Raw genomic sequence first — 23,822 nt, 5'->3', positions numbered from 1 at the left:
TACAAGAATTGTTCAATGGTTAATGGTAAAAACAACATTGACCTAAAAATGTAATTTTAAAAAGTGATATGAAACGTTAGTTGATTGATTAATTGCAATAGTAATGTTTTTTTCATTATTTGGTATTGTGTCTGTCAATTATTGCACTACAAGTTTTACTCAAAGGGCTCTTTGATTTCTTCAAATCATTTTTTTTTCTAATGAGTGAATTCCCCGACTCCCTATAATTACGCAGCCATTATCCCGTAACCTTTAGACAGGTACATGAAAGTAGCCTAAAACCATTGGTGCATCACAGAAAAGCCATTCCATTCTAGACAGATTTGTAAATTGTCCTTTACGATCTCTGCACACCGTGTCTGCTTCAAGTCATACCACATCATTGACAAATCATTTAATTGCATTAGGCGGAGGCGCCGTGTTCAGCATTAGGTTTGGATATTTAATTATATTCTTTATTTTTTTCACCCGGCTTACCCGGGTGGAAAATAGTTAAATATCCAAACATAACCCTAAACTCGGCGCCTCCGCCTAATGTGGTGGATTACTAGAAAACTGACAAAAACATCTTTTAGATACATATCAATAATACTGTTTAAATGCTTTCAGAATGTCAGCATACGATTGGTTCAATGCATCTGGTCAAGCTTCATAACCTAAACACGTAGCACGTTTTACCCAATGGCAAATAAAAAAAATAGATCAATGATGCACGGGGCCAGGGCCTCTGACATTATTATAGAGTAAAATATTGCCACGTTGCAGGTAAATTTCATTACAACAATAGAGAGCATTGCAAAAATCGATAGAATAAATGTTTGAAAAATCGGCAAAACTGACAAAAACATCTTTAGGACACATATCAATAATAATGTTTAAATGCTTTCAGAATGTCAGCATACGATTGGTTCAATGCATCTGGTCTAGCTTCATTACCTAAACACGTAGCACGTTTTACCCAACGGCAAATAAAAAAATTAGATCAATGATGCACGGGCCAGGGCCTCCGACATTATTATATAGTAAAATATTGCCACGTTGCAGGTAAATTTCATTACAACAATAGAGAGCATTGCAAAAATCGATAGAATAAAATAAATGTCGCAAAATCGGCAAAATATGAAGTTAAGTAAAGATTCCTGCTCTTCCCACGGACCGGTCTTCTAATGACGGGACATTAAGATATGGGTTCCTTTTACAGAGAGCCGTATCCCGGTGATGTTTGTTTGCGTGGAACCAAATGAAAATAATTCGCCCTTTTGGAGACGTTCTTTAATGTAATCCATGGATGTTGTTAAAGAATCTAAAAAGCAAACAAACAGAAACTAAATTGAATAAATGAATCAATCAACACTCAAAACTGGTGTCAACGGTCGTAAAAGGAAGTAGAGAATAATTATTTTCTTGTTGTTGTAAATGTCTTAAAGTTGTTTTTATGTTTTGTTTTCATCTAAACAAATCTACACCAAATCAAAAACAAATCACACCTAACAAGATTTCCCAATGACGTCACATTTCCATGGCAACTATCTTACCTTTTTATCGTATGTTTTGATTTCCATTTCACCATAAAGCTTTTTTTTTGTCCAAGCAGCTTACTCCTGTTTACTTGAAGCTTAAATTATTTATTTTTCTAATGTTGTTTATAGTAAATATGAAGAGTTTGTTTCCAAAAGGGAGTGAAGCCACTTTGTTTATTATTATTCGCAGTTTTCAATCCAGTTTATTTATTTTCTGACCAATGACATGTGTGAAGTGGCGAAGCTTAAAAAACCTTTGGTTGCACTCCCTGTGTTGCACTCATTTTATTTTCATTGTATTTATTTATTTTTGGACAAAAGTGGATTTATTCATTTAAAAAAAAAGGATTCGACCAATTTTCCGAAAATCACATTAGCTGAAATGTCTATGTAAAAATATAGTAGGCATAAAAGCGTTCACACTGAAAACAGAAATATAATTATTTTCCTACTTTATCAGAGAATTGACAATTTTAACACATTTGCATATTTCTTTGAAGCAACGTCAATTTCAATCGTGTGCAATTAAAAAAAATCCCACTGGTTGTACGTTTTCTAATTAATGTTGGTTAAGAACATTGCTATCAATATTTTACCACTGAAAAGAACAACCATTTTGGTTTCTTAGATCGTCCGTCTTGAACGTGTTTACTGAGTTTCAACTCCGTATCTTAAAAGCAACTTATGTCAACAAAACGACCGTGGTGTCAAGAGTTTCTTTCTTTCTTTCTTTCTTTCTTTCTTTTTCTTTCTTTCTTTCTTTCTTTCTTTCTTTCTTTCTTTCTTTCTTTCTTTCTTTCTTTCTTTCTTTCTTTCTTTCTTTCTTTCTTTCTTTCTTTCTTTCTTTCTTTCTTTCTTTCTTTCTTTCTTTCTTTCTTTCTTTCTTTCTTTCTTTCTTTCTTTCTTTCTTTCTTTCTTTCTTTCTTTCTTTCTTTCTTTTGTTATTTTGCCTGCATTGCGGTAATATTTGATCGATTATGTTCTGTAGCCTAGGCCCCGTGCATCATTGATCTATGTATGCAATTTCAGTAATTTGCCTTTGGGTAACACGCTTACTCTTGATTTGCTTGTAAAGCTAGACAGGTGACAGGGAGATCAATCATGTGCTGACATTCTAATAGCTTTTAAACACATTGTAGTCTTTTCCAATGATTTATCTCGTGAGTTGTCAATGACATGGTGTGACTAGAAATAAGCACAGTGTGCAGAGAACTAGAGTGTGATTGATAAAACTCCCTTCCTCACTCTGAAATTTCCCCCATGAAAATCAGCACTTTCATAGATTTGTTTAGATAATGTTTAATAAAGCACACTTTATCACGTTTTGTGAAATTAACACTCCAAATCAAAACCGCGAGTTTGGCTAAATAGGAAGCTATAATTCTAACCACGAAACAAGAGAGCAGTGAAATGTCACTGGTGGTTGTTGATTGGCTTACACTGGCATTGAATTCTATTGATGTGAAAGAAAATCTTACAGGTTGCTCCATATTCATTGTTGATGTTAATTGTAACGATACATTACCCTAAAAGCAGTTGACAGCATTTTAAACAAATCGCAGACAAGTGACCTTTTCAGTAACAATTAGGTAAGATCTCTAACATACATGCAATTTGACAACAATCTGCTGAACCTCTGGAATATTCCCATGGGCGTTTGAACTACTCTCATTAAAGTGCAAATAAAAGTTAGTTTTCTACCGAATCACTTCAGGCTTTAGAGACAACTTGTAACAATCAATGCTCTATGTAATAAGGTAGCCTAAAAATATGAAAAACGTGATACGAATTTGATACGGTTGCTTTATACTTCACAAAATCACAATGTATTAGCAAAGGAAGATCAATCAATTAAAAAGATAAAACACAAAAAAGTAAATGGTTCGAGGTATAGGGTGTAGTTTGTATAATGGCCTGTCATAAAATAGGTCACACCTTTAACGTTCTTCAGTTGCTCTTTTATTCTAAGTGTCACTTCAACTACCACCAGCCATGAAACTCATGATCGAGTGTTGTGAGTTAAGCTATTTATTATTCAGAATACATTTAATGTATCATCATTATTGGCAGCTAAGATGCTAATAAAACGACGCGTGTTGAAACAAATAATACACTGCCGTATGGTTACGCACATGTAGATTCGTAAGCGACACTTTTATTTTATCAAATTGAAGAGTCTCTCTTCAATTGGTGTCCGTTGACAGGAAACGGAAAACGTCATTGTTGACAATTAATGGGGCATATAATTCAAGCTAATTCAGAAAGGTGCAAGATACTATTAAAATAGGTTGCATCGAATTCATTGCTGTTTTTTGTTACTTTAGCCTTCAAGTAGTTGACAGTATTTCAAGCAAATCACGTATATATCTACATAAATATGACATTTTCAATGCTTTCTCTTTTCAATGATATTCCTATATCGGTATATAAATAGAACATCTTTTGTGCCTAAATCTTAAAGTAATGAGTGAACTACTTCACGAAGTGACTCATATAAAAAGCTGTCTAAACTCTAAAAGTTAGGATTTCTGCGCCGTGTGATTTTCATCAAAGATTTTTTAATTCCAGGCTTCTTCACAGCTCCTATTTGAACGCTTTAATTTGCCACATCCTAAAAGTAATGTTATGTCGTTATCCCAAGTTGATTTATTCTGAATACAATTTGCATTGTATACCTCATACAGCTTTGCTCTTTTACTAGCTCTGATTCATCAACAAAAACAAGTTTCAAATGTTGGAATCGGACTTCGCTTATTTCTCCCAAACCACTCTATTCTGCATCCACTTCCTAATGTGTCTCCTTCTAATATCATCGGTTAGTTCCTTAAAGGGCATATCTTTTGTAAAAACAACTCCATTCGAAGAGAATAATTATTGCATTACAAGTCGACACCCGTTGCAATTGGAATGTCCATCACTACTTACCATTCAGAGGCGAGTTGGCAGCAACAAAGGTATTTGGTGATCGAGTATGGATTTGTGTGATTTACATGTATAGGGTGAGTTCCTATTACCTGTACACAATTTGACATTTTTCTTGAATTTTTACATCCCCTGAATATAAGTTAATCTGCAGCAGTCGTTCCGGTAAGGCGAAGTGGCGTAGATTTATAGTTACGTAACTGACATTTTTTTTTTATTTCAATGGTTTCCTAAATATAAATAGAATATCTGTTGTGTCTAAATCTTAAAGTATAGAGTGAATGACTTTACGAAGCGCCTCATAGGAATAGACAGATAAAGGATATGTTTTAAGTGGCTTTCATAAAAACTGTCTAAAAATTAGGATTTCTGCGGCGTGTGATTTTCACTTAAAGTTTTCACAGCTCCTATTTGAATGCTTTAATTTGCCACATCCTAAGAATATTGTATAATACGGTTGAAGTGTTATAACGTTATCCCGATTTGATTTATTCTGAATTTTTAGTTTGCATTGTATACCTCATACAACGTAAGTTCTGATTTATCAGCAAAAACAAGTTTCAAATGTCGGAGTCGGACACGGTTGTTTGATGTGTATAGAATTGGCTTCATTATTAAGAAAGGCAAATTATAGGTGGCGCTATTTATCATAAAATCGTATTTCTTAATTTGCAAGGGGTAGGTAATCAATACTGTCATTAAAACAGGTGGAATAGGAGTAACAAGCAACAAAGAAATTTTTAAAACATATTTCTTTAAAATATAAAAGGAATTACTTGTATTAAAAGCTTGAAAGAGTAATTTCCGGTAACTAAATAGCGCCACCAATCTTGTCATAAATATATATATATTATATCAGAAAAAGCATTAACAATTGCTGTGAAGGTGAATAATGTTGTAAATAAGGGAAATTAAAGTTGAAAATTACTCAAAAGCATCTGTATACTTTTAGCTAATTCAAAAAAATGGGTTGTACATGATGTTTTGTTTGAAAAACTAATAAATGATCACAACAAACAACCGTGCGGACTTCACTTATCCACTTGATAAATGTCTCTCCTTCCAGTATTCTCGACTAGTTGCTGAATGTAATCCTTCCTTGTTGGTCCCCTGGTATTGTACCGTGTATAGGCTGCCACAGTAAAACTCTGGCACAGTTTCCAGCACATTTGAGTGTTTTCGATTTCAGTATTTCAGAGAGATTTCCGTACATAATCGTTCATGTAATTGTGCAGGTTTCTGCATGATACATCATGATGGATACAATTCTAGTATTGATTTTTAGATATCTAGACAGTTTGCAGGCTTGTCATGCTTGGGATTTTCTGGTATTACAAATCTTTTTCACTGCTACCAATTCAAGCCCAAAGGTTCTTGAAGTCACCAACTATTTGAAGGTCACTGTTATCAATTATTTGCATTGGGATGGGTTCATATGTGACGCGATCAAGCAAAATCAGTCGGAACTCGGCAATATTGATTTTGAGATATAGCCAAACAAAGCGAATACTTCCTTTTGTTTTCTCTTGTTTTGGAAACACTTTAATTGCTAATATCTTTGGAACTGGTTGTCCAATTTCAATGGGTTTTTCTGCAAAAGCAGCTTTGTAAATGCTATTTAGTAGCCTATAAGAAACTGAACATTTAATATATCCGAGTTCCGACTGATTTTACTTGATCGCATCACATATTGTGAATCATTGTTGGCCTGATATTCTTGCCGTTCATAATGAGACCGAAGTAATGCAGCTTCAAAATTAACTGATAGTGGTAGTACAAAATGCAGTCATGAGAAGTGAGCAGAAATGCAATGGAATAGGCAAAACATATTGTAGTTCAAAAATCGATTTAGTTTTCATGTAGGCCAGTAAATATTCCATATCATAACTACAGTTTGTCGAAATAAATGTGATGCAAGACAAAAATGGCTGGTTAGGCAAAATGCTTGATTTTATGCTCCAACTAGGATATGATTGATTGCTAAGCAATACCCTGAAAAGGCTAAACGTCTTTCACGTTATACCTTGCTCTTAATATATCAGCGCTCATGAGACTCATGATCGAACATCCATTAAGAGACTATTACTTCTACGTTTATAATACACTAGTGAAAAATGAGAATTTTTTCAAAGCGATGAGAATTGAACAAAATTATGAGAGTTGAAAATTTTCTCATTACTATGAAACTTTCTCATCCAAGTGAATGAGAAATAGTGATTAACGTGTCAACAGCCTGTCACAAGTGTTAACTTTTCTCATTTAAAACAATATGACAGGTGGTTGACACGTTAATTAGTATCTCTCATTCATTTGGATGAGACGCTAATTCAGATAAAAAGTGAAAGATATCTTAAAAGGTTTTCATCCAATTCATGCTTTGTTTGTTTGTCCAATTCACGTTATCCTAATTGTTGTTGGCAGCATTTAAACACATCACATAAATATGAGAAATTCTGTGACAATAGGTCCTGAAACAAATAAAGCTACTCTTATCTTAAAGGAAGTGTTCATCAACCACAACATTAAGTCTTATAATATGTCAGAAAAATAATTGTCATGCACGAATTACATGCACGTGTTACTTCAAGCTTTAAATGGCATAATAACATTATAATTCAAATCACCTTTGTGAGTTTATCACACAGATAAAACAATTACAGAGATACACCAAAATATTAAACGGTTCGAAGTATATAACGATATATTAGTGTAGTTTGAATATTAAAATTGAACTATAATCTAGTCAACTGGACTTACTATTTTTGAGTGAAAATTTCCCACTCAAAAATAGTAAGTCCAGTTGACTAGATTATAGTTCAATTTTAATATCGCTTACTACCTGGATGAATGATAATCTTCACAAACGTAAGGCGGATTCCGTTATTCATTAATATCCGTATCACTTGAACTATCACTGCTCATGATACTCTTGATCGAATAGAATGGAATAGGTTAAGTCACTTCTCAGAATATATATGTTAACAATATTGTTCCGTATAAGTGGACTAATACTTTTGTAATACACAAGAGGTACTACCGTCTGGTTATGCACCTGTAGATTTGTAACCGACCCTTTTAATCAGTCTCAGTTTAACCCAGTCTCGCGACATGCAGGTGTTGGTGGGAAAAGGAAAATGTCACTGACGACTATTAGTGGAAGTGAAATTGATAAACACTAGGAATAAAAAAAACGTGCTCAGTTGAAACATCCGTGAAAAATCCGACACAAATGTTCTTCGGACTTTTCAACAGGTCACAGATTTTTAAGAAAAATGTGACGTGTCATGTCAAAGCAGACACTTTTGGGCAGGATCGTAAATGGAGAAATAGCCAAAAGTCTGCCCGGGGTAATTTTTTCACAGTTTGTGTTTGTTGCGAATTTGTGATGTCATCAATGTTAAAAATAGTGTCTGATGGTTTCAGACCGGAATATAACTGCCATCTTGTATTTTTTGAGGCATTTTTCAAGGAAATTCCTATTCTCAACATTGGCCGATATCGAAATTTCCAATCTTTTAATACCATAACTTATGAACTCAATATCTTCGCTTAGAATGTCCGATTTCTTAGGGGAAAACGGCGTTGTGGAGCATAATATCTCTATATTTAAGATTATGTAAAAACTTCAAAATTGATAAACATGCTCCATCCATTACTCTATATTTTTTTTTAATTCAAGTGTTCCACTAAGTAGTTCACTGCATTTAAAGAAATCGAATAAATTATGACCTTTTCACTGACAATATTGCACACGAAACAAATAAAGGGATTCTTTTCTCACATACGTATGCAAATTTAACAACCATGGGTTCAGTGGTTGAAATATCCCCCATTAACATCGCGATCAAGTATGGATTTGCTCGGTTTACATATATAGGGTGAGTTCTTATTGCTTGCACCTAACTTAACCTTTTTCTGGAATTTTTGATCTCCTGAATATAAATAATCTGCAACAAATCAACCAGGTAAAGGCGAGTGTATAATTATATTTAAATACTGATTCAGCTTATTGTCTTCAAATAAAAGTAATTATTCAGCCCGATTGTAAGTATTTAGCCGGCATTAAAGCACAAAGCTTGTTTTATAAACAAGTTTTGGTTTTATTTCAATGTCGAGTAAACATATTTTTATGAAAAAAAAAAACACTCCAAAACATTTGATCTAGAAATGTTGTCAACATGTTATTGTAAAATAAATAAATATCCTTAACATAGCCCGACGTTTAATGCGAATGTATACTTTGAATTGTAGCTAGCTGTGCATGGTAAGTGCAAACAATGGTTCAGTGATCTATAACAGGTAGCATAAAATATGATGCAAATATTAGCTTATATTTTACTTCACAAATTAATGTCTAGACAAGAGAAGATTTCAATCACAGAGATAGACAGTAAGGGGACAAACCAAAAGATCGATGACGTCCTATAAACGTAACTGGTTTCGTTCTCAGCCGACCCCCTCCCTCCCTGCCAGAAACGTAATAAAGAAATTTTGAAATTTTGACATAATAATAATAATAATAATGACACATTCTTCAGACGACGTAATCGAGTATTTTTACCCCCTCCCCCAAAAAACGAAACTAGTTTCGTTTATAGGACGTCATTGATCTTTTGGTTTGTTCCCTAAATAGTTCGAGGTATAGTGTGACATATTAGTGTTGTTTGGTTAATGCCTTTACAATGATCCCACCTTTCACGTTCTTCTGTTGCTCGTTTGCTCTCCGAATCACATGAACTATCACTACCCATGAAACTCATGATCGAAAATGTCATTAAGAGCTAGAACCGGGAGCTAGAAAGGCTTAAGATATTCATTTCTCAGAAAAAAAAATCCAAATATGTCAACAACATGGCTAAGTTGCTAATAAAACGGCCATTACTTATACGTTTGCAATACACTAGATAAATATAATGTACTGCCGTCTGGTTATGCATCTGTAGATTCGTAACCGACACATAGAAACGTCATCGATGACTTAGGGGCTTTGGAACTGGAGCTAATTCAGATAAGTGAAAGCGAACTTATATATATCACTATGAAAGTTTGACGCTGAAAATCACACTGAAATCCATTTTCAGCGTTACTCTAGCCATTTCCATTGTTACTCTGTGTATATTTTCATTGTGGCTATTGACTAGGGAATATTTTTCATAACAATAGCATCGCCTAATATATAATACATGTCAGTGTGATTATGATTATTTCAGTGGGATTAATGAATGGTCTCTCATTTTGAGAAGTGTAGCGGTATAGATAGATAGATAGATAGATAGATTATTATTATCTTTTCACTCAATACAATTTGCTTTACCATCTTATTGTGCACTTTTAAGGTTATTTTACGTGCATTGAAACAGCTGCTATTATATAAGTCCATTCGAAACAAAATCTCGTATAAACAAGTGCACTTCAAATATTCATTCTCTCTGATGGAAACTAATACTTACAGTTTCCTCAACCATAATCTATATACTCTATATTGCTAAGCGACGGGCGATTGCTATTTGACCAATAAGATAGTGGGCTACGCAACAAAACTTGCTCATTCACATTTGCTAAAAACCAATCACTATCGCTCAGCGATATATATAGTATAAATTCAGCTTAACAGTGTTCTATTCCATAACAGTTGGCATCCCTTGCAAATTTCAGCATGATATTGACACATATATCAACAGAGATAAAATGCCCGTCTTGCTTTATCATCTCATATTGCGCCCTTAAGATTTTAAGATTATAAAGGCCTAGTAGGGATTACGTTCAATTCAAACAAACATTCAATCACAATAACAAGATCATTTCAAATGTTTATTTTCTCTGTTGAAAACAAATTTTAATGACCAAAACACTTTGTAACGGTGAGCGGATTCGTAACATTAGGAGATACAGACGTAAAATATATCTTAAGCTCCTTAATTTGTTCAGGTGCGATTAAATACTAAATTACAACTCCTGCAATTCAGAAAGACTTTTATATATTTTATTTTATTTGCTTCGTTTGATTCCACATTTTATTACATCATATCGTTTTCTATTTCTGTCTATACTAATCACTACATATGTGTCCAGCTCCAACAAAACCCGGAACAAGTCGCCAGGCATGTTTTTGAGTTTAGGCATTCAAAGATGACATTCCCTTAATAAAAATTCCTTTAAAAGGAATAGGGTGGGCAAATGAAAAATTGTCAAGAGAAATGAAAGAATGAGTAAGTCTTCACAATTAAAAACAGGGAAAATATGACACCACATCGATTTCCAATGGGGGAATAACACAAAACGTATAAACAAAGTCAAAATAGTTTTTAACTTTATACGTTTGTTATTCCCCCATTGGAGGTTGTGTCATATTTTCCCTGATTTTAATCTTATCTATTGCTTATCCTTTGTTCTCTGGTCAGTTGGAACAGATTTTCCCTGTTTTATATTAACCCTTCACATCATAACAGAAGACGTTTTATGTTAACATTTTATATAAAACATTGTTATAAAACTTTTGTAGATAATAGTTATTTATAACATTTTCGTAATCATACCTAGAGTTTTTTTTATCATCAGATAGAAAGACTTCTGCTCATCTTCTCTGGTGAGACATCAGGGCTGGGGTATCTTTCCATATCAAAGTTTAAAAACCTGTCATATCAATTTCCTCAATATGTTGTTTTGATACAACTTATGAGGGGAAAAGCTTGATTTTACAATATTTCGATATTATTTTTTAACTTTGTAACTTTATTATGATTAACATAACTGTATTTCAAAGCGTCAAACTATATCATTATTTTGTCCCAACAAAAATAATCCAGGGAATAAAATATTCATTCATATGTTTATTTATTTTATTCAACCTGGGCCATTTCTACTGGTGCACTTGCATTCTAATAATTTGTCTATAATACCTTATACAAGCATGAGCAAGCACTATTTGTCACAAGATTTGAAAAGTAAATTGCCTATGTACACACTGAACACTATGCACATACAAGCTGTATTTAAGTACATGCCGAAGCTGTAAGTATAAAATGATATATATGACCTTCACGATGCTATTAATTTAGCCCAAAGATTAGGAAAACTAGCAAAACTGGTGAACTGGTACTGTTCAAATAAAAACATCTGCAAATCTTGCTGCAATTTCCAAATAGTATTTCTATTACTTAAATAATTATTTTTGTTATTTCTTTTAATACAAACACATTACTGCCTATGACGACTTTATCGTGTTACTTACATATCAAAATCAAGTAATAATTACAAAACTCACCGTAAACTATCACCTCTGTGGGTGTTTGGGATATAACCGGCACGAATATTTTCTCAACACTGCGGCATGTGAAAAAGTAGGTCAATAGTCAGAGAATATAGGGTGGGTGCGGCACGCCGCACCCACCCAAAAAATCAAATTTAGGAATTCTTAATTTCATGGTATTTGACCTTGGGGATTAAGTGGACTTTCCAATCATTGAAAGTACTCATTAAAAGAGGTTTATTTAATAAATAATTGACAGTTGAACTATGAAAATCCCTATTCAATCCTGTGTAAAGCAGGAAACTGATTATTCCATTACTAAGAGTAGCAATATGACAACAATATCAAGGTATCATTTACAAAAGCGCTCCACCTATCATCAGCGAGTGAGTGACTGTACCAGGTTGCGATTTTCTTGACCTTTGACGTAGACTCCTGAAAGTTTGTACCAGCCCTCGTTTTTGTTGAGAGATTGTTGGTTAGCTTTAATGTGAACTGTTTCTTTGACTCCACGTTGAAACCATGTCCACCTGCTGTCTCTGTCGAGTATGCGGACTTTATCCAGTCCACAAAAAGCAACATCGTGTGTGCAATTCAGTGCAAGGACAGTAGATGCGATGACCTATACATAGGGGAGACCAAATATACTCTAGCGAAGCGTATGTACCATTATAGGAGAGCTAGCACTCGTTGCGGAAACTCTGCAGTATACTCGAACTAGGACAGCACTCACCATTCGTTTGACAAGAAGGATGTCAAAATAATAGTATTAGGCGGGATCAATGCCAAATATATTAGATCGCGAACGCAGATGGTTTGAGAGAGGAGTCAAGGAAGCTATTTATGTCAAACGAGAGGAGCCTTCACTTAATAAGGAGAGCGGGCTACGTCACAACTTGGCAGGGGCCTATTGATCAGCGATAAAGAAGATAAATCAGAGGTTTGGCTCATCTTCGACCTGTAACGCAACATCCTCTTCACAGGTCAATGAACTTTTGCCGCTTTAACATCAGTTGGCCTGATGATGCATCCGAGATTGCCACTCATAAAACGTAATAAAGGGCATATATATTGCTCGGACAACATCATGAAATTGGCAAGCTAATATTATAAGGACAATGAAACTGACTCTTTTTTTGAGAAAATAAATCAATAATTGATATGTCGCAAAAACCAACTGTAAGCGGTGAGTTCCTTCGAACGAGACAGATTTGACCTAGAAACTGTAGTGATGTCATGATATGAAATATTGCCAGCTTTGTGAGAATGGACTGCCAAACATGTCAATGAATAGAACGTATAGGCCTACTGTTGTTGTTAGCAAAAAAACTTCTGAATCAAGTATTACAAATTCAATGGTTTTTACAGATATGGATAAAATCAGGCCGCTTCTTTATTATATTATTAGTAAATTATGATATTAAGTATATCAAATTGATGAGAAAATAATTTAGATCAATTTCACCATACGGGTAGAATTTGAGCGTGATGGGGGGGGGGGTGTTTGTGTTTGTGTGGGGTGGTTATTAAAACAATTAGAGGTGTTACATCCTAATTACCCCCTCCGCCTCGAGCAGTGGCTCGGCTGGCGACCAAATAAGTATAGTTACATTAGTTTTCCATAAATGTACAAATGTTTGCAATTCTTTTTCTTTAATAATTCTTCTTGCCGTCCCTACATTTTGGCCGCCCAATGCTTTTACCCCGGGGGCTCGCGCCCCCACACCACCCCCCTAAAGCCAACCCTCCCTAAATACTCGCATGGGCTGCATCGCCGACGACATTGATGGCACTGGTGTTCTTTCTTCCCTTCCACCAGACCCAAGTACAGGTGAATACAAAGGAAAAAAAAAGTAGCACACATATTGCCCAGTTCTCCACTCTTCAAGAAATTGATGGTTGATCTGCAGTATCCTCATCACGAACCACGACTTGGATCCTGCCAAGTCTGTGAGTGAAGTTGACTGTGTGATGTTGTCGGAGACGGTTGTTTGACCAAACCCCGCTCCACTGATAGCAATGTGATATATTATATGAATTCATATACTCTGCAGTAAAAGCAATGTGATATATGAATTCATACTTGGCAGTGATGGGAATGTGATGTATGATTTCATACTAGGCAGTGATGACAATGCGATGTATGAATTCATACTAGGCAGTGATGTCAATGTGATGTATGAACTCATACTACATGTAGGCAGTGATGGCACTGTGATGTATGATTTCATACTAGGCAGTGATGGGAATGTGATGTATGAATTCATACTAGGCAGTGATGGCAATGTGATGTATGAACTCATACTACATGTAGGCAGTGATGACAATGTGATGTATGAATTCATACTAGGCAGTGATGGCAATGTGATGTATGAATTCATACTACATGTAGGCAGTGATGACAATGTGATGTATGAATTCATACTAGGCAGTGATGGCAATGTGATGTATGAATTCATACTAGGCAGTGATGGCAATGTGATGTATGAATTCATACTACATGTAGGCAGTGATGACAATGTGATGTATGAATTCATACTAGGCAGTGATAGCAATGTGATGTATGAATTCATACTACATGTAGGCAGTGATGGCACTGTGATTTATGAATTCATACTAGGCAGTGATAGCAATGTGATGTATGAGTTCATACTAGGCAGTGATGGCAATGTGATGTATGATTTCATACTTGGCAGTGATGGCACTGTGATGTATGAATTCATACTAGGCAGTGATGGCAATGTGATGTATGAGTTCATACTAGGCAGTGATGGCAATGTGATGTATGATTTCATACTAGGCAGTGATAGCACTGTGATGTATGATTTCATACTAGGCAGTGATAGCAATGTGATGTATGAATTCATACTACATGTAGGCAGTGATGGCAATGTGATGTATGATTTCATACTAGGCAGTGATAGCACTGTGATGTATGATTTCATACTAGGCAGTGATAGCAATGTGATGTATGAATTCATACTACATGTAGGCAGTGATGGCACTGTGATGTATGAATTCATACTAGGCAGTGATAGCAATGTGATGTATGAGTTCATACTAGGCAGTGATGGCAATGTGATGTATGAATTCATACTAGGCAGTGATGGCACTGTGATGTATGAATTCATACTAGGCAGTGATGGCAATGTGATGTATGATTTCATACTAGGCAGTGATAGCAATGTGATGTATGAATTCATACTACATGTAGGCAGTGATGGCACTGTGATGTATGAATTCATACTAGGCAGTGATAGCAATGTGATGTATGAATTCATACTAGGCAATGATGGCAATGTGATGTATGAATTCATACTTGACAGTAAAAGTCACGTGATGTATGAATTCATACTACTAAGCTAGTGATAGCAATGTTGTTATTTTTAATTATCGTACTAATGCATATGTGCCTTTCCTTATACACATGGTGACTGTCCATCACACAAGCTCCAACCTTGGTGAATGGCTGCTTAGTAATCGGTTTTGGATGTATATTTTATTTTTTATTACAAATGTTAACAAGTGATTTCTTAAAAAAACACACCTTAAAGTCAATATGTTGTCTTAATCTCATTTATTTTACCAGTAGGCCTATGCCATTTGAATTATGTTATAAATTACTAGTGAAGCATTGCCCAATTTACATGTGTGAGAATATCAGAATACTTATGATACTCATATAAAAATATCCAACATGGTCAGAAATGGCTAAATTAGAAAAAAAATTAATTTCAAAAGTCCATTTTGAACAAATGTACTGTTATGAATAATTTCCAGTATTTTGTTTTCCAAGAAGTCGACTGCTCAGTGTCAGAAAAGGGGTAAGTTTAATATACTGTGTGTTAATTGCCAAATGCTCACAGGGCAGCTGTTGTACTTAACCACTTCTGGTACTGAGCAGTCGACGTGTGCTACGATGCGTACTTCATTCAAATATCCAGAACTATAATAGAGTGCAAAATCTCACAAAGTAAATTGATCTTTAGACTCAAAGAATATACATTCTGTTTAAAAGATATGTTTAAAAGAGACGTCATTACAAATATGACGACTTTTTCTTCTTTAAGAGCTTTTAGGCATTATGAAATAATGTATAACAATAATGTATTCCCTTTTCAGAATATTATGAATATATGGTTATGAATGATTACCTTTTTTCCTGTATATCTACTTCTATCAGAACTGAATAGAAACATGAAGTGAAAGATTCTGACATGAGATATCCCATTCGTTATGAGGAGAAATTTTATACAGAAAGTTAATGTTGCTAAAACATGTGTTAGATTATCTTTTTCGGCAAAAACCTGGCGGCTTTTTCAATGCTCGCGTTTATAGTCAGGTTTGAACTCATCTTGTTGTGTGACATATTCGCGATGTCTTTATACTCTGAAACGACAAACTATGATATTATTGTGTCGATGCGATGTTTTACTACTTCTCACTTCTGATATAATAATGTCATTTAAAATAATCCTGTAGGTACCATTAATATTCCTCTGAAAAATACTCATTTTCGTGACGGTCTGCTAGCTATACTGTCACCCGGAGGCTGTGCAATTACTTAACATACCTGTAACATGGTATCAAATGAAAACATTCGCCGGTAAAGAGCCTTGAATCTTGCTGCATAAATTCCAATCAAATATTTTAGTTTTTTTAAAGACGTCAATGCGTTTGTTGAAATCACGAAAAAAATTGGCATAATTATGTGCTTGTATATAGGGCTTGTATTCTAATATTTCTGACACCACTATCATAATAATTATTATAAAAACATCGCCATAAAGATCACGCGTATAAGTTTCCAAGACAAAGTTGCTTTAACAAACTTTAAGTACTAAATCAAAACACTAGCAGTGCTAATTTCTTGAAAACACCGTTTTGTAATCCCAGGAGTGCCTTATATTAAAGAGAGCAAATGTAACAAGACGCCGATGTACTTAAAACAATAATATCTGCCTATAATAAATATGAATGACGTATCATATGGTGTCAAAACCCTTTCTGTCTTTAAAATGCATGTACGTGCAGGATATAAACCCTCACATTGGATATCAATTGCAAGTAGGAATTGTTTTGCCAAATATCAAGTTCCTTTTAGATGAAACAAGGAAAAACTCTAGGCTCTACGCTGTTTAAAACGTTTTTGTTTGCACGAGCGAATAAAAATCTTGTTTCTCCTTTTTAAACAATTTCTGTAAAAAAACAGAAACAAACTATAAGTAAATAAATTTTTGCATTTATGGCCTTTCTCGATAGAGCGTAAGAACGATTTTATTGTGAATTGCTCCTTGGATTAGGTAAATATCAATTTTGTTTCCAAATTTTTGGGGCCCCCAAAATTGCCATTTTAGCCGAAAAACGCTATGTTATGGGCCAAAATAGCCTTATAAATGCAAATTTTTGCGCACTGGCCTGTTATATAGCAAAATTCAGCTTTAATTTGGGCTAAAATACCGTAGTCTATAATTGAATTTTTTCGCACGCTTCGCGCGAAAATGTCCTAATAAAGTCTAAAAACGTGGCCCGGAGTGCACATGCCTTCCTCATGGTCCGGTTGGGGCCTCAAAATGTTGACCTGGCCCAGGGCCCCCAAAAAGGTAAATCCGGCCCTGCAAATGGTAGTGAGCTTTGGCAAAAACCACAGATATACTTTTTAGGTCCCTTGGCCTAGTTCAAAATTCAAGTATATGATTTGTAGAATGAACTTTTGCAAAACATCAAAGTGTTAGATTTCAATAATATATTGATTTAGATTATGAAATTAGAGTTGTCCGCTGCTTCGACCAACAATACATCGTGTACCCTTAAATATGTAAAGAACCTTTACCGACTTTGAATTAACAATGTTTGCATGGGACAAAGACATGAATGTTTATTACATAATAGTTGCAGTGCAATAACCTCATTCCTAGGTAACATGGCACTTTTTTAGTTGTGCGGTGATACAAAATTCAAGTTGCTCCAATTTTGAAAAATAAATAATGGTAGCAAATACATGTAGTTTATATAGCCTAGGTACTGGGCAAACAAGGTATACAACACGGGGTATGTTTTCGTTCAGGTGAGATTAAATATTAAACCTTATTTAGAAGTTTGAATTTCATTATCTCAAATGTATACTTCCTGAAAAAAGACTATTGCTATCCCAAGTCTTCCTGCGAGAATTCCGGATAATGTATCATCCGAAACCACTTAAGGCCAGTGTAATGGGAGAGAACATGGACCTTTTCGAGCATCATTATTTCTGAATTGTATGTCAAAAGTATATAAAACTATACATTTTTGGAAAGGAAATGAGTCAAGGAATCCCATGAGACGTCAGATTTGTTCAAAAATCTCGAGTTTTTGAACAAATCACAAAAATTCACTTTTTTACCCCAATTTTTTTGTGACAACTTAGAAAAAAATCCGTTCGGAGTAAAAAAAATTCAGTTAGCTTTTCATAAAGAAGAGACATGAACTTAGGGAAGGTTTTTTTAATTTTTTTGAAATTCGTCTCTTTTTTCGAAATATTGAAAAAACCATGTGATTTTGTCACTCTATTAAGCTAAAAATTGCACAGAATGGTGTATATTTTTGTTTAACACAAATATTTTAAAAAATGAGAAAACCTTCCCTAGGCTTTGATGTACTCTAAACGATAGTGCAAAAAGTTTACCTTTTGCTTGCATATTTTTCGAGTTATCTTGTCACAAAAATCGTGCAATATTGTCAAAAGTGAACTCTGAGAAATCGACGTTTTAGTAAAAAATGTCAAAATTATGCACAAAACGTCCTTATATTTTAAAACGGTAAGACTTGTAAAAGCTGTATCTGGTGCATGGTCTAAATATGCATCTTTTTGCACCAAAAAATCTATAATGTCTGCTTTCAGTGCGCCAAAATTCAAAATAATTAAAAAATCTAAGTGGCATTTTGACTGCAAATTTTTGTTTTGTTTACACCACATTTGCTGGCGTGAACAACAAACCGAATGCGCCTAGACTGCGTTGGACATACGCGCAGAGTTGCGCCGCGTCACGCTAAGCGAATCGCGAGCGTAATCAAAATATTTCGCATTCGCGCATTTCTGACTCATTATTTCCCGCCAATTTACTAAGCTGTCTTGAGCCATGTGACTTTTTAGAGTTGAAATCAAGCAAAAATATGAGTAAATATTAGCAAGTTGTATTTTATCAGTTTCAAGTGAAAGAATACATCTTAGTGTTGATAAATATCAAGAAATCTCAAATTCGGGCGTGAATTAGGGGTTCATTCATATATTTTCATGACTAAACGGTTGTTTATGCCCGAGGGGCCGCTTGCGGCCCGAGGGCATAAACAACCGTTTAGTCATGAAAATATATGAATGAACCCCGTTCATACATACCAGAACATTTTGTGATTCCTAATTCATCAAAATAATAACAAAAAATTACAAGTAACATTATTAAAAATCATGATTTTTCCTACCCGGCGATCGCACATCCGGGACACCGGGCATAAACGCTGTTTATGCCCGGCTCTCGACCAATCACGCGCGCCGTTACATAGCGTGTAATATGAATTAGGGGTTCATTCATATATTTTCATGACTAAACGGTTGTTTATGCCCGAGGGGCCGCTTGCGGCCCGAGGGCATAAACAACCGTTTAGTCATGAAAATATATGAACGAACCCCGTTCATACATACCAGATCATTTTGTGATTCCTAATTCATCAAAATAATAACAAAAAATTACAAGTAACATTATTAAAAATCATGATTTTTCCTACCCGGCGATCGCACATCCGGGACACCGGGCATAAACGCTGTTTATGCCCGGCTCTCGACCAATCACGCGCGCCGTTACATAGCGTGTATGTATGAATTAGGGGTTCATTCATATATTTTCATGACTAAACTATTGTTTATGCCCGAGGGCTTTAGCCCGAGGGCATAAACAACGTTTAGTCATGAAAATATATGAATGAACCCCGTTCATACATACGTAACATTCTGCGTGCTGTTATTTTCCTCCACAACTAAAAAATATCGTCATTTTAGACTAAAACTACCAATTTCTTATCCTTTTTAAAAGTTTTTCCATTGCTAATTGTAAGAAAACGTTTACCTGCTCAGTCCACCGTGTTTGGACGCGCGCGAAAATCGCGTGCATCATTTGCGCTTTGCGTAAATAGCTCGCGAGCATACGCGCGTATATCCTACTCGCGAGCGTTCATCGGTTCTGACGCGGCTTGTTTACGACCAGAAAGCAGGGCATAAACGTTGTTTATGCCCGCCTATCGACCAATCACATATGCTGTTATATAACGCGTATGTATGAACGAATGTGTCTTCCATTACTCTGGCCTTAAACTACATTTGAAGTTGTATGTTAAATTACAAAGTACAATACCAACAAGAACATGTTACGGGATCAAATAAGTTTTAAGCGAATTTTTGAATATATTTGTAGATAAAGATTGTCTAATATTGACAGGTAAGTGTTTTATTCCAATCTTTTGATGCAAAAAACTGTGAAAGTTCTATCACCAGCTAAGAGTCTAGTAATGGGATAGTCAAGACGAAGATAATCATTGCAAGATCAAAGCTGTCTCTTTAGAACCTACAATGATAAGCAAGTTGACAAATACATATATATTTGTCCTTGGTTGTAAAGACATTTATATACAAGCACAATTAATTTGAAAATTATACTTTGGCGTATTCGACACCAATGAAGTGATTTCGAAAGTGGTCCAGGTGAATGTTTTCGGTCGACTTCAAATACAAGATATGCTGCCCAGTTTTGAAGACATTGTAGACGTGTAGATGGTGATGAGGAGAGAAGGCCATTACAGTAGTCAAGACGAGAGAGTATGATGAAATGCAGGTTGGTCTATATTTCCTAATTCTAGCGATGTTTCAAAGTGTTGGATTTCCGTAATATATTGATTTAGATAGTGGAACTCGAGTTTGTGGCTGCTTCGACCAACAATACATCGTGTACCCTTAAATCTGTATTAACGAAAGCAGTAGATAATATCTGGCTAGAATGTAAGACTTGTTATATCATCTTATGTCAAGAACCTTTTCTGACTTTGAATTACCAAAGTTTGCATGGAACAAACACACGAATGTTTATTGCATAAAGTCTGTGTTTTCTACGATCTTTCGTTATTGAACTATAGTACAAAAACCTCATTTCTAGGTAACACGACACTTTATTGGTTGTGCAGGGATAAAAAATTCAACTTGCCTGAATTTTGAAAAAATAAATAATGGTAGCAAATAGTCTATAAAAAAATTGGTAGCAAATAGTCTATGTAGCTGACTCAAATTTGAAAAAAAATAAATAGTGTTGCCTATGTACTGGGCAAACAAGGTATACAACACGGAGTAAGTTGAAATTTTGAAATTACTCCATACCGATAGGTTGTAGATAGGACAAGTTATACATTTGTGTCTATATTATTCTTTGTGCTACGCTCTTTATAATACAAGTTTGCTGTTATTATCTCAGACTTTCATCAAAAAGACTATATCGTTTATTTTTATCTTTTTCGGCAAAAAACCTGGCGGCTTTTTCAATGCTCGTTTATAGTCAGGTTTGAACTCATCTTGTTGTGTGACATATTCGCGATGTCTTTATACTCTGAAACGACAAACTATGATATTATTTTGTCGATGCGATTTTTAGTACTTCTCACTTCTGACATATAATGGCATTTAAAATACGCCCGTAGGTACCATTAATGTCCCTCTGTAAAATATTCATTTTCGTGACGGTCTGCTACCTACTGTCACCCGGAGGCTGTGCAATTACTTAACATACCTGTAACATGGTATCAAATGAAAACATTCGCCGGTAAAGAGAAATTTGGCATATGTGCTTGTATATAGGGCTTGTATTGTAATATTTCTGACACCATTATCATAATAATTATTATAAAAACATCGCCATAAAGATCACGCGTATAAGTTTCCAAGGCAAAGTTTATTTAACAAACTTTAAGTACTAAATCAAAACACTAGCAGTGCTAATTTCTTGAAAACACCGTTTTGTAATCCCAGGAGTGCCTTATATTAAAGAGAGCAAATGTAACAAGACGCCGATGTACTTAAAACAATAATATCTGCCTATAATAAATAGGAATGACGTAGCATATGGTGTCAAAACCCTTTCTCTCTTTAAAATGCATGTACGTGCAGGATATAAACCCTCACATTGGATATCAATAGCAAGTAGGAATTGTTTTGCCAAATATCAAGTTCATTTGAGAAGAAACAAGGAAAAACTCTAGGCTCTACGCTGTTTAAAACGTTTTTGTTTTTCACGAGCAAATAATAATCTTGTTTCTCCTTTTTAAACAATTTCTGTAAAGAAACAGAAATAAAAAATAAGTAAATAGGTTTTTTGCATTTATTGCCTTTCTCGATAGAGCGTGAGAAAGATTTTATTGTGAATTGCTCCTTGGATTAGGTAAATATCCATTTTGTTTCCTTCACCGATTTTAAATTTCGATTTTAAAACACTAGCAGAGCTCATTTCATGGAAATGCTGTGTTTGTAATCCTGAGAATGCCTTAAATCTGTATTAGGGTTAGCAACTATTTTGACTGTTGCGATTTGGTAGTTCATAGCATCCTGCGAATGGTAGTGAGCTTTGGCAAAAATCACAGATATACTTTTGTAGGTCCCTTGCTCTTGAGATATGTAAAAGGTACATAACTTATTAACAACAATAAATCAAGCAAGTCCTCAAAGTATATGATTTGAAGAATGAACTTTTGCAAAATATCAAAGTGTTAGATTTCAATAATGAAATTCGAGTTTTCGGCTGCTTCGACCAACAATACATCGTGTACCCTTAAATCTGTAAAGAACCTTTTCCGACTTTGAATTACCAATGTTTGCATGGAACAAACACATGAATGTTTATTGCATAATCATGATAATAGTTGCAGTGCAAAAAACCTCATTCCGAGATAACATGACACTTTTTTTTTGGTTGTGCGGTGATAAAAATTCAACTTGCTCCAATTTTGAAAAATTAAATAATGGTAGCAAACACATGTAGTTTATGTAGCTGACGCAAAAACTAATTTTGCCTATGTACTGGGTAAACAAGGTATACAACACGGAGTATGTTTTCGTTCAGGTGAGATTAAATATTAAACCTTATTTAGAATTCACAAAGTTTGAATTTCATTATCTCAAATTTTTACTTCCTGAAAGAAGACTATTGCTATCCCAGGTCTTCCTGCGAGAATTCCGGATAATGTCTCATCCGAAACCACTTAAACTACATTTGAAGTTATATCTTAAATTACAAAGTACAATACCAATAAGGGCAAATCTTGAATATATTTGTAGATAAAGATTGTCTAATATAGACAGGTAAGTGGTTTATTCCACTCTTTTGATGCAAAAACTGTGAAAGTTCTATCACCAGCTAAGGGTCTAGTCATGGGATAGTCAAGACGAAGATAATCATTACAAGATCAAAGTTGTCTCTTTGGAACATACAATGATAAGCAAGTTGACAAATATATATGTTTGTCCTTGGTTGTAAAGACATTTATATACAAGAAAAATTAATTTGAAAATGATACTTTGGCGTATTGGACGCCAATGAAGTGATTTCGAAAGTGGTCCAGGTGAATGTTTTCGGTCGACTTCAAATACAAGATGTGCTGCTCAGTCTTGAAGACATTGTAGATGTGTAGATGGTGATGAGGAGAGAAGGCCATTACAGTAGTCAAGACGAGAGAGTATCAATGAACGTGAGGCATGATGACATGCAGGTTGGTCTATATTTCCTAATTCTAGCGATTTCAATAATATATTGATTTAGATAGTGGAACTATTTGTTTGTGGCTGCTTCGACCAACAATACATCGTGTACCCTTAAATCTGTATTAACGAAAGCAGTAGATAATATCTGGCTAGAATGTAAGACGTTTTATATCATCTTATGTCAAAAACCTTTTCTGACTTTGAATTACCTAAGTTTGCATGGAACAAACACCCGAATGTTTATTGCATAAAGTCTGTGTTTTCTACGATCTGTCGTTATTGAACTATAGTACAAAACCTCATTTCTAGGTAACACGACACTTTATTGGTTGTGCAGGGATAAAAAAGTCAACTTGCCTCAATT

The sequence above is a fragment of the Amphiura filiformis genome, chromosome 10 (assembly GCF_039555335.1).
Source record: "Amphiura filiformis chromosome 10, Afil_fr2py, whole genome shotgun sequence".
Taxonomy (NCBI): Eukaryota; Metazoa; Echinodermata; class Ophiuroidea; order Amphilepidida; family Amphiuridae; genus Amphiura; species Amphiura filiformis.
This window is presented reverse-complemented; position numbering follows the sequence as displayed.